The sequence below is a fragment of the Stegodyphus dumicola genome, chromosome 4 (assembly GCF_044657685.1).
Source record: "Stegodyphus dumicola isolate Sdum_Otavi_A_Nest chromosome 4, ASM4465768v1".
NCBI classification, from domain to species: Eukaryota; Metazoa; Arthropoda; class Arachnida; order Araneae; family Eresidae; genus Stegodyphus; species Stegodyphus dumicola.
In genome coordinates this window covers 127,895,865-127,909,724 of record NC_140771.1, presented here as the reverse complement: position 1 = coordinate 127,909,724, position 13,860 = coordinate 127,895,865, and the positions used below count along the sequence as shown (strand labels likewise).

Below are 13,860 nucleotides of genomic sequence, written 5' to 3'. Positions count from 1 at the left end.
CATCAAATAATTTGATTGGATCGAGAAATTCATTTATTAAACGATATAAATACCATCAAGATATTTTTAATCATTTTTGGAAGCGTTGGAAAACGGAGTATCTTTTTAATCTGATATCTGCCAATATTTGTACTCCACACTCTAACTCATCTCAGTTTAAAATCAACGATATTGTCCTGATTCATGACGATAAACATCCCAGAAATCTCTGGACAATAGATAAAATTTTGGAATTAATGCCAGGCAGAGATGGTAAAATAATATCTTGCATAATTAAAACACCTACTGGTACCTTAAAAAGGCCTATGCAATTGTTATGTAAAATGGAACTTAACTAATGTTTGTATTTTGCATTTTTAGGTTTGATTCTCCTGACTTCGCTGATAGGTATCATTTAATGTTTTGTAAAATTTATGTGCTTATAATTATGTATGCATGTTTGTTATATTTAACCATTTCGCTAGGATTGATTGTCAAAATATTAATTGAATATTCTAGAATATATTATTGAACGAGGAACTCTCCACGGAGTTAAGGTGGGGAGTGTTACATAATTTGAAAGGGAAAATAAAAGGCTAGAGGGCGCTCGCTCGCATGTTATGAGAGAATAACATTTTTGCTTATGTGAAAGCGGCAGCCTGAGAATACGCTCTGTATATAATGAATTAAAATATTCTTTAAAATGTAAAAGGTGTTAAAATTAGTAAACCACCGAACCACCATCATCTGATTTATAAACGTACGCTCAAGATTCGGAATTTAAGCAAGTTAATTGCAAGCATCTTCCATATTTTTATAATGTACATTTTACAAAAGTGATCGTTATGTTTGAACTGTCTTTTCCTTCTTCCATGCAATACGGGGGGGGGACCACTGATGTCGAAGATCTTAATTCGCTCGAGCAAACTTTTTTTCTACTCTTGTTTCTGACCTTCTGTCAACGGATATCAGACATAGCGATGAAGATTACTCGTTTGACGCACACTCTCTTGGGCTGATAGGTCATCATTATATCGTTTAAGCAGAAATAACGGTAAGTGTTTTTCAAATCTAATTTCTGAAATGTATAACAGATCTTCATTTTGTTTAATACTAGATAATTATTAAAATATGTCTGTCAGCATTTTGACGAGCAGATAGATAATGTGAAGTATTTCATTTTAGACATTGATAGCAGAAATAATTCTGATCTAAATTTACAAGTTTACTGTTTAATTTGTGTAATGCAGTTTCGATGAGAAGAGTTTGCGGGATCTGTATGCGTGAATCTTAAACGGGATGCATAAAAACTATATCGATACAGAAGAGTTTGATGTAGAAATAAAATTGCATTTAAGTTCTCTTAGTTGCTGATCATGGATATCACCTTAATTTCAAAGTTTGACCCAACAACGCGCTTATCTCAAATACTTGAGTTTAAAATAAATGAGAATGACAAATAATTTTTATAATATAAAGAAATATTTGCGTAAAAATATTTACAAAATCACGTACCTTGCTAAATCTACCTCGTCCAGTTTGCACGGAACGTTTGTTACATACTTCCCATCGCTTTGTTGAACAATACATACTTCCCATCGCTTTGTCAAAAGCTGAAAACTAGCATCAGCTGTGAGCCGAAAGGACTTTATAAAAAAATTAAATAAAGATAAATAAAAGATAAGGATAACGAAAATGAATAAAAGAAAAAACTGATAATAATAGTAATGGCACGTAAAAACGAAACCAGAGAATGCTTATTACGAAAAGTAATTCTTCTCTCAAGCGTTCTTCCTAAGAGAAAATTGAAAATGAAATAAAAATAATAGGAATGACTAATTTGCAAAATAAGTCTTCTTTAAAGCATCAATTAAAAAACCCTTAGGAAAAGGTCAAACTAAAATGATAAAGTAAAGCAAAAAATATAGAGTTTCTTTTTTTTTTTTTTTTTTTTTTTTTTCCCCGTTTTAAGTTTTCATTACAATACTGTTACTTTCTCTGTCTATGACTGTCACAAAAAATTAGAGTTTCGGTATTTTAATGAAAACCTTCTTCGATTGATACTTATTAGATCCGGTTTCCTTTCCTCTGAGTCTTCTTATGGGCAACAATTTGGAAACAATATTTGAAAAGACAGAATTTTACATTAATATTTATGTTTTAATTCGATTTACTTTTGAAAAATAAGTTGATGAAAGCTGTATTAGCATTTGAATGAATGTATTTCAAAACACCTAAGACCCAAAAGTGTCTATCAAATCATGTGACTGAAAAGAAATGATACGTTTTAAGAAATATTACAATATTTTCCTGTATCTACTATAAAAATTTTAAATTTATAACTCTGAAGCCTGTTAAATAAATTTAATGCACTCTAAAAGAAAAACGGAAGCGTTTTAAATGATAACATGTAATATATAAAAAAAAATTAGTCAATTCCTACTTAGGTCAACAAAGAAAAATTTTATTTTAGTTACATTTTATTAACATTTTTCCGTTTCTAACATAGAAATATGGGAGAATTTTCGGTACATTACATCCGCTTCAACCAACTCTATAAAACTACAATTCCTTAAATCCATACACTTTAAAAATCTTTAGAACTCTGTTTTATCGAAATCGAGTCAATGGCTAGGCGGCAATTAGTAGCCAACCACTACTTTAACCGTCTTTGTTGGTAAATTGCCCTAAGACGTTGGTACTTAAGTTTTTAATTAAGGCGATTTACGCCGCGCCAACTAGGCGAAACTTGTCAAATTTTGTGAAATGTAATTGGAGTGAAGGGAGATGATTGGCAGGAGCCTGTCACGTGGGTGGTCACCCACCCGAGTTCAGACTCCGAGCAAAGCAGCTTACGCGTGCAATAAGAAATATTGGATATATTAATAATTATCAAGTTTTGAAACAGTTTATCCAGATTGGAATAATTAAACTAATATCGCGATCTAAATGAAGACAAATGGCACAACTAAGTGCAACAGATTAGCTAAACAAAATATTCAAATTCATCCTTGCTGTAAAACACAGATTGGACAGTCACGTGGGGGGTCACCCTCCCGTGAACTGTCACAGCCAATGCATCTTGAAATAGTAGATATCACAATTCAGTGAAGTCTTGGTCTGAGAAATTAAACACTAAAGTTCTTGTACAACACTCAGGCACATGAGTTACTGAAACTACACACTATGTACATATAGGGACGGCGGTATTTGAGCGAAGTAGCAAATGGTGAAAAACATTTTACACTAGCAATAAATAATCAGCACTTGAAGATCCAGGTACACGGATCATGTCCATAAGTCTATAAAGTTTCAAAGACTCTGGTAAAATGACACAATGAAGATAAAATAAAGATAATAGTACTATGTACAATATATACACATTTCACCATTTGCTGTTATGGAAGATGCCTCTTGGGCGCTTTGCTGCAATTTCTATAGTAGGATCATAATTTATCAGATCACGGATATGTTCGTATTGAGAAAGTTCTATTTTAGCATAGAAATTGTGGCTCGTGGTGAGAATTTGATCAGCTATGGGTCTTATTTTTAGTTCTTTATGTATCTGCAGGTTACGTACGAACCATGGGGAGTCAACAATTTGTCTGAGTATTTTGTTCTGAAAGACCTGTAGTTTGTGTCTATAAGTCTTGTACACAGTGGCCCAGATAGGCATAAAGTAGGGTGGGTCTTATTAAGCTGGTATAGATCTTCTTGAGACTGATATTTAATTTAGCATTTCTTCTTATTAAAGGGTAAAGAGACATTTTAGCAGCGGTGGCTTTGCGAAAGGCATACTCCGTGTGTTCTTTGAATAACAGCTGTGAGTCGAAGATCACTCCTAGATACTTGGTACTTGAAACAATTTCTAGGGCTTGATCATTAATTTTTATATTTACATTCACAGGAGTGAACTTCCTATGACGTCTGAAAAGGAGAATTTGGCTCTTTGACGGATTTACTTTTAATTTCCATGAATCATAATAGTGTACTATGATATTTATTGCGCTTTCAAGTTTATCTACAGCGAGCTGAGGTTTTAGCGACTTGGTTAAAATTGCTGTGTCGTCGGCATATTTCACTATTTTTGCATTCAAAGGAACCGGCATATCATTCGTGTAGATATTAAACACAAGCGGTCCCAGAACGCTTCCTTGAGCCACTCCGCTTTTAATTCTTTTTCTTGAAGAGAGAGAGTCATTAATTTTTACCTGAAAGGTCCTGTTTTTAAGATAGCTTTTCATGAGCTTAATAAAACTGATGGGCAGATGAACAAGGTGCAGTTTGTAGAGGAGACCCTCATGCCACACCTTGTCAAATGCTTTTTCTAGATCTAGAAAGCAACTGGCGATTGTGTTCTTTTTTGCGAAGGCGTCTACAATAAATTCTGTAACCTTCAGTAGTTGCACGGTACTATGACCGGCTCTAAAACCAAAATGCTCTTTACATATAATTTTCTTATCTTCTAGATGTTGAGTTAATCTGTTTTGGAGCACACGCTCAAATACCTTTCCCAAACTGGGGAGAAGGCTGATCGGACGGTAGGAATTTAAGTCCTTTGGGTTTTTCCCCGGCTTGACAAACGTAATTATCTGCGCGTGCTTCCACTGTTGCGGAGAGTAATTGAGCCTCATACAAGCATTGACTATGTTTGTAATGAGGACTATGTAGGTTCTTGGGAGAGCTTTGAGAACCGTATTTGTGATGCTATCGTAGCCGGGAGCTTTCCTGGACTTTAAGTTACTAATTATATTACTTATTTCTGTTGGAGAAGTTGGGTTGAAGTGATTATTAAAATTTCTGTCAGCTAGGTGGTTAATGAAATTATCGACTTCTTCATCTGTCTCTTCTTTATTAGAGGCATGATTGGTGAAAGTCTTTTCTAGATGCTGCGCAAGGGCTTCAGCCATGTCATGTTCAGAATAAGCAATTCCACTACTGGTGTGGCCCAATATTTCTGTTATTAGTATTCCTTAACCCCTTCGCGCCGACTGTCACGTATACGTGCCAGCAACGAACACACTTATCTACCGGCCGACACGCAGGCGTGCCAGAGCATTCTTGCGTTCTCTACCGACTGTCACGTATTTGTGCCAGTACCTTGTTATACGTTTCAACTTGAATACTTGGAACATTTTCAAACTATCATACTTGGAACGTTTTCAAACTATAATTTCTGCCACAAGATAACACTGTATGCCCATATGGTTTCAGATACATGTACATTAGACCTTCTACTCGAAATGAGAGAAGCATGACTCACATACACGTGTTTTTGATTATATAAACAAACGGGGAACTAAATGTTTCCGAATGGCGTGATTTATGACGTCTCTTTAAATCGCACTTTATTCGCACGTGGTAGTTGTTTATTGTAAGTAGAAGTTTTATATGCGCTAAAACGTTGAGTATTTCGGTTTACAGTTCAGTTTTTAGAAAATAATTAGATCTTGTTAGACGTGAATTCTTTCTGTTTTTACCGTTTCAATGTCGAAGCGTCGAAAATGTTTAACAGAGCACGAAATAGCAGAAATGATGCAAAATATTTCAGATATTGATTCTGAAATTCTGATATTGATTCTGAAAGATTAACTGAAAGACATTTTCCAAAACTTTGTTCAGAAGAGACTGATAAGAAAATGAGACGACGATGCTTCGTTTGTTCACATTCCCGGAAAAATCCTCCAAAACGGCAAATGAGTTATTACGAGTTCAAGGAATGTAATGTAGGACTGTGTGTAGATCCCTGTTTTAAAATTTTTCATGCGAAAAGAGAATTTTAAGTAATATATTTAGTTTTCAGATGTATAATGTTAAAAGTCATAAAATGGTGAGTAATTAAAATAAAATGTGTAAAATATGCATTTAAACAAGAAATAAGGTAATTAAAGTATATATATAAAAATATCTATAAATCATAAGCCGTTTAAATACTCTATAGAGCATTATTAAACAATGCTTTGATACTTCGGAAATTTCATGGATTTAGGCTTAGTAGCAAAAAAGCCCCTGGCCCTGGAGAGACGCTCGCGGAAGACACTGCCGGCCTCCGCGATAAGCGCGCGTTTTCGCTACCCGGCTCGAAGGAGTTAAGGAATTTCCAATACGCCAGACTGTATTCGGATAGAAATCCATGGAGTCTAAGAAATCGTCTCAACAATTTGATCTGTATTTTAGGAGGAGGGTCTTGATGTTCCTAATTTTTCTGTTCAGATTTCTTTTAACAGTGGGATCGCCTGTTCTTCGCCAGATTTTTGCTGTGCGGTTTTTGTCTTTTATTTTCTCAATGATGTGGTCGGGAAGCTTGTCTTTCTTATAATCTTTGAATTTGGTGGAATCATCAAGGGCTTTCTTAATTTTACCATTGATCTTAGTGATATTGTACTCAATGTCTACAATATCGGCAAGAGCCGGGTGTGCAGGTAATTGTTCCAGAGAATTATTGAATTTCTGCCAGTTTATAATTTTCTTTAAAGGCAAGGTCTTCTCAAAGCCATGGTAAGTAAATTTAACAGGGAGATGGTCAGAGGTTAATTGATTAATCACCTGTAGGAAAGGGATTTGCTGGATATTTTTTGTAATAACAATGTCGAGAACATCCGAGCTGCCTGTATGATGATACCTGGTAGGCTGGCTCCGTTGGTCCGAAAATTCTAAGGTCATTCGTAAGAGCATAGCTATAAAGTTTGTTGCCATTTGTGTTATTTCTTTGAGAATTCCAGCTATGATGTTTAGAGTTCAGGTCCCCTGCTATAATAACAGGCTGAGTGATATTGTTAAAAATTTGCAAGTCATTGTTGGTGAGAATGTTTCTGGGGGGAATATAAGCCGAGATGATGACAATCGGCTCATTTGTGCGCGAATGAACAACGATCGCAGTGGTTTCAATGCTGCTGCTATTTGGGAATATTTAAACAAAATATGTGTAAATCTCTAATAAATCAGACTGGGTCGCAGTTAAAGTAATAAACATAGGAGCGTTCTTCCACACAACATTTATTCACGAACACCAAAGACGAACTGATACATATACATAATTGACATCACAGTTTCTTTTTACGAACAAACACTACCGCCATCTATTGGCAATCTAAAGATATATAATCCTAAACTTAACACTCCCCCCCCATGCATCCGTAAACGGATGCATCAATTTTATTGAACTTCAAGATTATAAAGTCTTTCAATTGGTCTTCTAACAAAACCCTTATCCAACTGAATCTCACAAGATCTAATTCTATCATCTCTTCCATGAAATAATTCCTTAATCCTACCTATCTTCCAGTTACAGCGTTTCACATTATCTTCTCGTACAAGTACAACATCATTAATTTTAAACACGGGAGAATTCTTTGGAGTTTTTGAAAACATGACTGATCTTAATTCTAACAAATATTCTTTATAAAACCTTTTCCAAAAATGTTCTAATGTTAATTGCCTATGCTTCCATCTTTTAATCAACTGAGATCTTGTAGATTCTAGTTTAGATTCAGGTGAAGGTAAAACAGTTAATCTAGATCCAGTTATAAAATGAGATGGTGAAAGAGGATCAGGTTCATTTGGTTCATTGTATACATAAGTTATAGGTCTAGAATTAATAACAGCTTCAACTTCAACTAAGACAGTATACAGTTCTTCATAATATAAAGAAGCTTTACCTAAGATACGTTTTAAACAAGTTTTTACAGATCTTACCTAACGTTCCCAGAATCCGCCCCACCAAGGAGCACCTTCTACAATAAATTTCCATTCAAACCCATTTTTACCAAGGAAATTTAGAACCTTTTCATCTTTACATAATTTATACAAATATTTTAATTCACGATCAGCAGTCTTAAAGGTTTTAGCATTATCAGAATATATAACTCTAGAAATACCCCTACGTGCAAAAAATCTACGTAAGGCTTGAATGAAGCACTCTGTACTTAAATTTGATAACAATTCTAAATGGACCTCCTCGAGTCACTGCACAGGTAAACAATGAAATATACACTTTTGTACCATCCTTTAAATACAAAGGGCCAGTGAAATCTATGCCACTTACCTCAAATGGTTGAGCTTTCTCCACTCGATCAGCAGGAAGAGGAGCCGATATCTCGTGTCCAGCTTTAGCATTATATTTTTTACAAAATCTACAATCATGTAACACAGATTTTTCAAAACGTCTGGCTTTTAAAATCCAAAATTTCTCTCTTACTTGCACTAAAGTTTCATTTACACCTCTATGAAGTACCTTTTCATGACAATTCAAAATAATTAAACGAGAAAAATAATTATTTGGTAATATTATAGGCTGAATTTCATCGACATCTAATGATGATTTCACTAATCTACTTCCAACTCTTAAACAACCCTTTTCATCCATTACTGGATTTAACCCAAACAATTTGGAATTATGAGACAATGGTTTTTTACATTTAACATCATTCAACTCTTCAAAAAAATACTCACCTTATGATAAGATAATCCAATAACACATAGCATTACATATTTCATTTTTGGTCACAGGACCAATCACTCTACTCTGTGACTTTAAATTATTAATGAATCTAAATACATATGACGTGACTCTTAAAAGTTTACCTAAGTCACTAAAGTTTTCTATTTTTAACACAGGTTGTAAAGGTTAAACACTGCTAGTAACTTGAGTCACAACGCTTTCTTCAACACTATCTACTATGTTACAATGCTCGTTCACTTTAGGCCAATTTATTTCATCTTGATGAAGCCATGGAGGTCCATGCCACCATACTTGATCTACTACAAGATCACTCACTTTAACACCGCGTGTAATTTTATCGGCAGGATTATCTGAGCCAGGACAATGATGCCACATGCTCGGGGATGTTTTGTCTTGAATTTCAGACACTCGATTTTGTACGAATGTTTTCCATCGCCGTGGTGAGTTCTTTATCCAATGAAGAACAATAAGAGAATCCGTCCATAAATGAATCTTAGCTTGAGGAAAATGCACACGGACTGTAGTTACAAGTCTTGCACCTAACACTGCTGCCATAAGCTCGAGTCTTGGTAAAGATAAGTTTTTCAGGGGAGCCACTCTGCTCTTGGTTATCACTAAACTTGTTCCACAATATTTTAAGCTACGGAATTTCACGTACACTATTGCTCCGTAAGCACTTTGAGATGAATCACAAAAACAATGTAGTTCCAGTGTTTCAGGCGTTTCCCCAACATCACGAAAATACCACCGAGGTATCTGGATATTAGGTAGATCACATAGTTGCCAATACCATTTGTTCCACTTGTCTTGCAATTCTGGTGGGATACTTTCATCCCAATCAACACCTTTCAGCCATAAATCCTGAAACAGAACTTTTGCTTGAATAACATATGGAGCAAGAAACCCAATAAGATCGAAGATTTTTGAAGCAGCTTTTCAAGCACAGCGTTTTGTTTGGTCATTTGACTGGATGAAATCAATAACGTCTTGTGCATTAAAACAGAAGATATCCTTAATTGTATCCCATTGAAGTCCAAGAATCTTTGAGGGGGAATCACAGTCAGGCAATTTAAAGCTAACGAAGTTGTCACTTGATTTATACTGGTTTTTTACAGTATCCGAATTAGAATTCCATTTGGTCAAAGTCATTGATGCCTTTTTCATTATGTCATTGGCTTCATGATATATCTGTATAGCTTCCTCCTCCGTATCTGATCCACAAATAAAATCGTCAACATACATGAAGTTTTCTAACATTTCTACAGTTCTGGGATGGATGTCTTCAAATTTCTTTATATGATGCTTAATGCAAGCCCTCAGCAAAAATGGACTTGATTTTGCTCCAAAAATTACACGACACATCCGATAAACTTGAATTCTCAGATTGCTGAAACTTGAATTCTCATCAATCCACAAAAATCGCATTGAATCCCGATCTTCAGGTGCAACAGAAATTTGCAAAAACGCTTTCTCAATATCTGACGTAAATGCTATTCGATGAAGTCGAAAATTTATTAAAACTTTCAAAAGTTCAGGAAGAAGATTTGGTCCTTGCAGTAAATTATCATTTAGAGATTCATGATTTTTTTCCTTTGAAGAAGCATCATAAACAATGCGAAGTTTCGTAGAATTATGATCTTCACGGATGACAGCACGGTGAGGTATGTAGTAAGTTCGTCTTCCAGATGGAGTACCAAGATCGACCTTTTCTATGATTTCTTCCTTAAGCTGATAGTCAATCACTTCTTTATATTGCGCATAAAAGTTCAAGTTTGATTTAAATTGTTTGATCAGATTTAAGAACCGTCTTTCAGCATTCTTAAAATTGTTTCTTAAAGTCACATTCTGATCTTTCCATGGAAGTCTAACTTCGTATCTATCACCCTTTTGTGTAATCGAGTTGTTAAATATTTGCAAGGCCATTTCATTTTGTTCTTCGTCAGAAATATTTTTAATTCCTATAGATTCAATATTCCAAAACGATTCGACGCTTTTTAGAAGTTTCTCTTCTACACTTACGTTTAAACACGCATCATGGATTTGAAAGTCTGATGAAGGAAATTTGCCTTGTATACACCACCCAAACAAGGTTTTCATAGCTACGGCATTTCTGTTTATCCTTTTTATTTCTTCGCTTGCTATTTTCCACATAATGTCCGCGCCGATTAAAACGGAAATATGATTCATTCCATTGGCGCCGCCGCAGTCTGTCAAAGTGACGCCGAATGCTTGGAGTTTGGATTTGATTTCTACATCTGGTACTCGTATATCGGCATTTGTTATGACTGGTATTTCAATGACTTCGAGATTTATGGATTTTTCAGGGTCATTAATATTTCGGAGCGTAAGTTCAACTTTCTTTCGACGCCAATATTTCCCGTTCTTTTCACCGAAGGTATGTAGATTTAAAACAGTTTCTCCTTTCACTGGTAACTGTAATTTTCTTGATAATCTTCTCGAATTGCAGAGATTTGGCTACCGCCGTCAAGAAGACATCTCACAATACAATTCTTATTTCTGCCGTCAGCCACAGCATACACCGTTTGAAGCATAATATTAGATCCAGTTTTGGCAGAAGAATTTTGAACAATTTCCGCCGATGTTTCGGTTTCCTTATTTTTTGCACTGGAGACAGCTGATGCAGGATTCACACACACACTTTCATGATGTTTACCGCGGCACTTTTTGCAGGAAAATTGTGTGTTCTTACAGTTGATAGCTAAATGTTTACATCCAAAACACAGAAAACATTTTCCTGTACGTTTCAAAATGTTTCGTTTCTCTTCAGAGTTCACCTCAGTACATTTATATTTCGTATGATCTTCTTTGTCACAAAATATACATTTGTATCCAATCGTTGATAAAGCTGAAGCATTCGGAACTTTCGGTTTATAATTAGGATAAACTTTCGTGCTTTGTTCATTTTGACGAAAGTATGGTTTCTGATTCGTTTTCGCAAAGTTCATTAAACTTGCAGCTTCTCGACAGTTAACTTCCTTTTTTAAGAATTCTATAAGTTCCTTTATATCAAATCCTGCTTCCATATTTCGACTTCGATTAAATTCCAAATTTAATTCCTCTGGAAATTTCTGCAAAATGATAGGACAGAGAATATTTCCATAACTTCCAGAAGTAACGTTTAACGATTCTAAACTTCGAATGTTGACTTCGCATTCATCGTACAGCTTACGCAGTGCTTTAACATTTGAAATGTTTCCCACTGGTTCAAGGGATAATAATTTATTCATATGCGAAGTGATAACAACATCTTGTCTTCCAAAACGTTCTTTCAATATTTCTACTGCGGAATCATAATTCTGGTCACTTAAAGCGAAACCGGAAATGGCAGCTAAAGCATTACCTCCAAGTAAGGATTTTAGGTACGCAAATTTTTCAGTTTTTCTCAATCCACCATGATTATGAATTGTATTTTCGAATTGGTTCCAAAAGTCTAACCATTTACACGAATCTCCGTAATAAGTTCCGACTTGCAGACGTGGCAACTTCACTGTTTTCGTTTCAACTGGAAGTGCAACATTAGCCGTTTCGTTCTGATGAACTGTTCTAGAAGATTCCGAATTCTTCTTCAAAAATCGTTGCATTCTTCCTCTCCATATAACAGTTTTATCCTGGTATTCTTGACTTAAGGTAACTTCATTTTCAATCTCCTCCGAAGTTACTTTCGTTTCTATTTCTGAATCTAAACTTTTCAGTTCATTGATTTTCTCAATTAACTGTTCATATAAATCCTCGATTATCTCAATTTTCTCATTTAACGGAATATTATTTGATAAATTCGATTCGACTTTGGTTATCAGTTTCGTAGTTAATTGTCTAACAACCGATCGTTTCTTTTTCAAATTTTCAAGAACGCCCTCCATTTTCGAAATATTCAGTCTGTCGATTTTCTGGTTCGTAATAATCCCGGTTTGCAGGCACCATAAACAAAATATGTGTAAATCTCTAATAAATCAGACTGGATCGCAGTTAAAGTAATAAACAGAGGAGCGTTCTTCCACACAACATTTATTCACGAACACCAAAGACGAACTGATACATATACATAATTGACATCACAGTTTCTTTTTACGAACAAACACTACCGCCATCTATTGGCAATCTAAAGATATATAATCCTAAACTTAACAATATTAAACTCGTTGGCGTGCAGATGCCTTTTAATTAATATCATAGTACCGCCGCCCCTGTTATGGTCTCTGTCCGTCCTGAATGCGTTGTAACCATTGATCTTGAACGTATCGTTAGGTCTGAGACAAGTTTCATTCACTAGAAACACATCAATATTATGGTGATTAAGGAAGTTTGCAACTTCAACGTTCTTGTGGCGAATACCGTTGGCGTTAAAAAATGCGAGGTTTAAACTGCTGGGGGCAGTGAGGTGAGTTCTTGAGTTACTGTTAATGTGGTTAAAATTCATAATTGATGCTTGATAAAAGTTCAAAGGCTTCCCAGCCGATTTGGATTTTTTCCAATATTGATTTAGATTTTAAGAACCGTTCGAAGAGATTTTTTCCTTGCAGGAATAATTTCTTCAGCCAAATTATGAAATCGGAAACGGAGCCTAAGTTCTCACTTTCGACAGCTGCGTCCTGATTGGTGGATGAAGCATTCTGCTCATTAACATTTTCACTGCTATTTTGGGTTATGTTTCTTCTTGGCAGAGGTGGGAAATTTTCTAAGTTGATATCAGGGTACTACAAACTGAGATGTTTTCCTCCTTTTATAAGATTTTAAAAATCACGCGCTAGAATTTTCCAGTACTTTCTCGAAATCAAAAAGAGATATTTATTTATTTAATGCACGTGCTCTTGTATTTTCAATTTTCCGGCTTAGATTTCTTTTAATATTCGTCACGCGCTGCACTGCGCGAGAAATAAAACCATTTAATTTATAATTGAACTAACATTAGCTTTTTAAATACCAAATTCGTAACATTATTATGCATGATGAAAAACATTTGTATATACATTCATTATTTTAAATCTTATTCATTACATTAATACTAATAAATATATATTAACATCTTCTAAACCATCGCATCTCTCTATCTGTATGTAAATATATGACTTATTAGGTGTGTATATATATGTATGTATGAATACAAAAATGAACATTGCCAAGAAGTTTTTTTGAAGTTACTGTTAATTCAGATAACGATTATGTAATTGGCAACTATAGTTATCAGTTCGTTGCAAATTATTATGGGTATGCAATAATCAGTTGAAAATTAATTGATGAGTATTTGAGTACTAAAGAGTGTACACATTTTGTTATTGGTTTAATTCATAATTATATCATATGTATGATCTACGTAATAAAAACATGACTAATAAATAATAAGAAATGTAACAGCTGTGCATTTATAACATTTAATTACTTAAAACATTACACAACTGATT

General features: G+C 34.7%; 2 protein-coding genes across 3 annotated transcripts in view; both read left to right on the top strand.

Moving 5' to 3' along the window:
- LOC118184249 (sulfotransferase ssu-1-like) overlaps positions 1–13,860 on the top strand; it is a 116,805-nt gene that overhangs the window by 60,930 nt on the left and 42,015 nt on the right. The window lies entirely within an intron of this gene.
- Positions 1–13,860, top strand: part of LOC118184250 (sulfotransferase ssu-1-like) — a 79,360-nt gene that overhangs the window by 60,937 nt on the left and 4,563 nt on the right. Inside the window, exon 1 of one of the 2 annotated variants that reach the window (XM_085815425.1) lies at positions 900–1,033. The exons of the other annotated variant lie outside the window; for it this stretch is intronic. The gene's annotated coding sequence lies outside the window, so the exon portion shown is untranslated. Of the gene's footprint in view, positions 1–899; positions 1,034–13,860 lie in introns of those variants that run through there. 2 annotated transcript variants of the gene reach the window in all.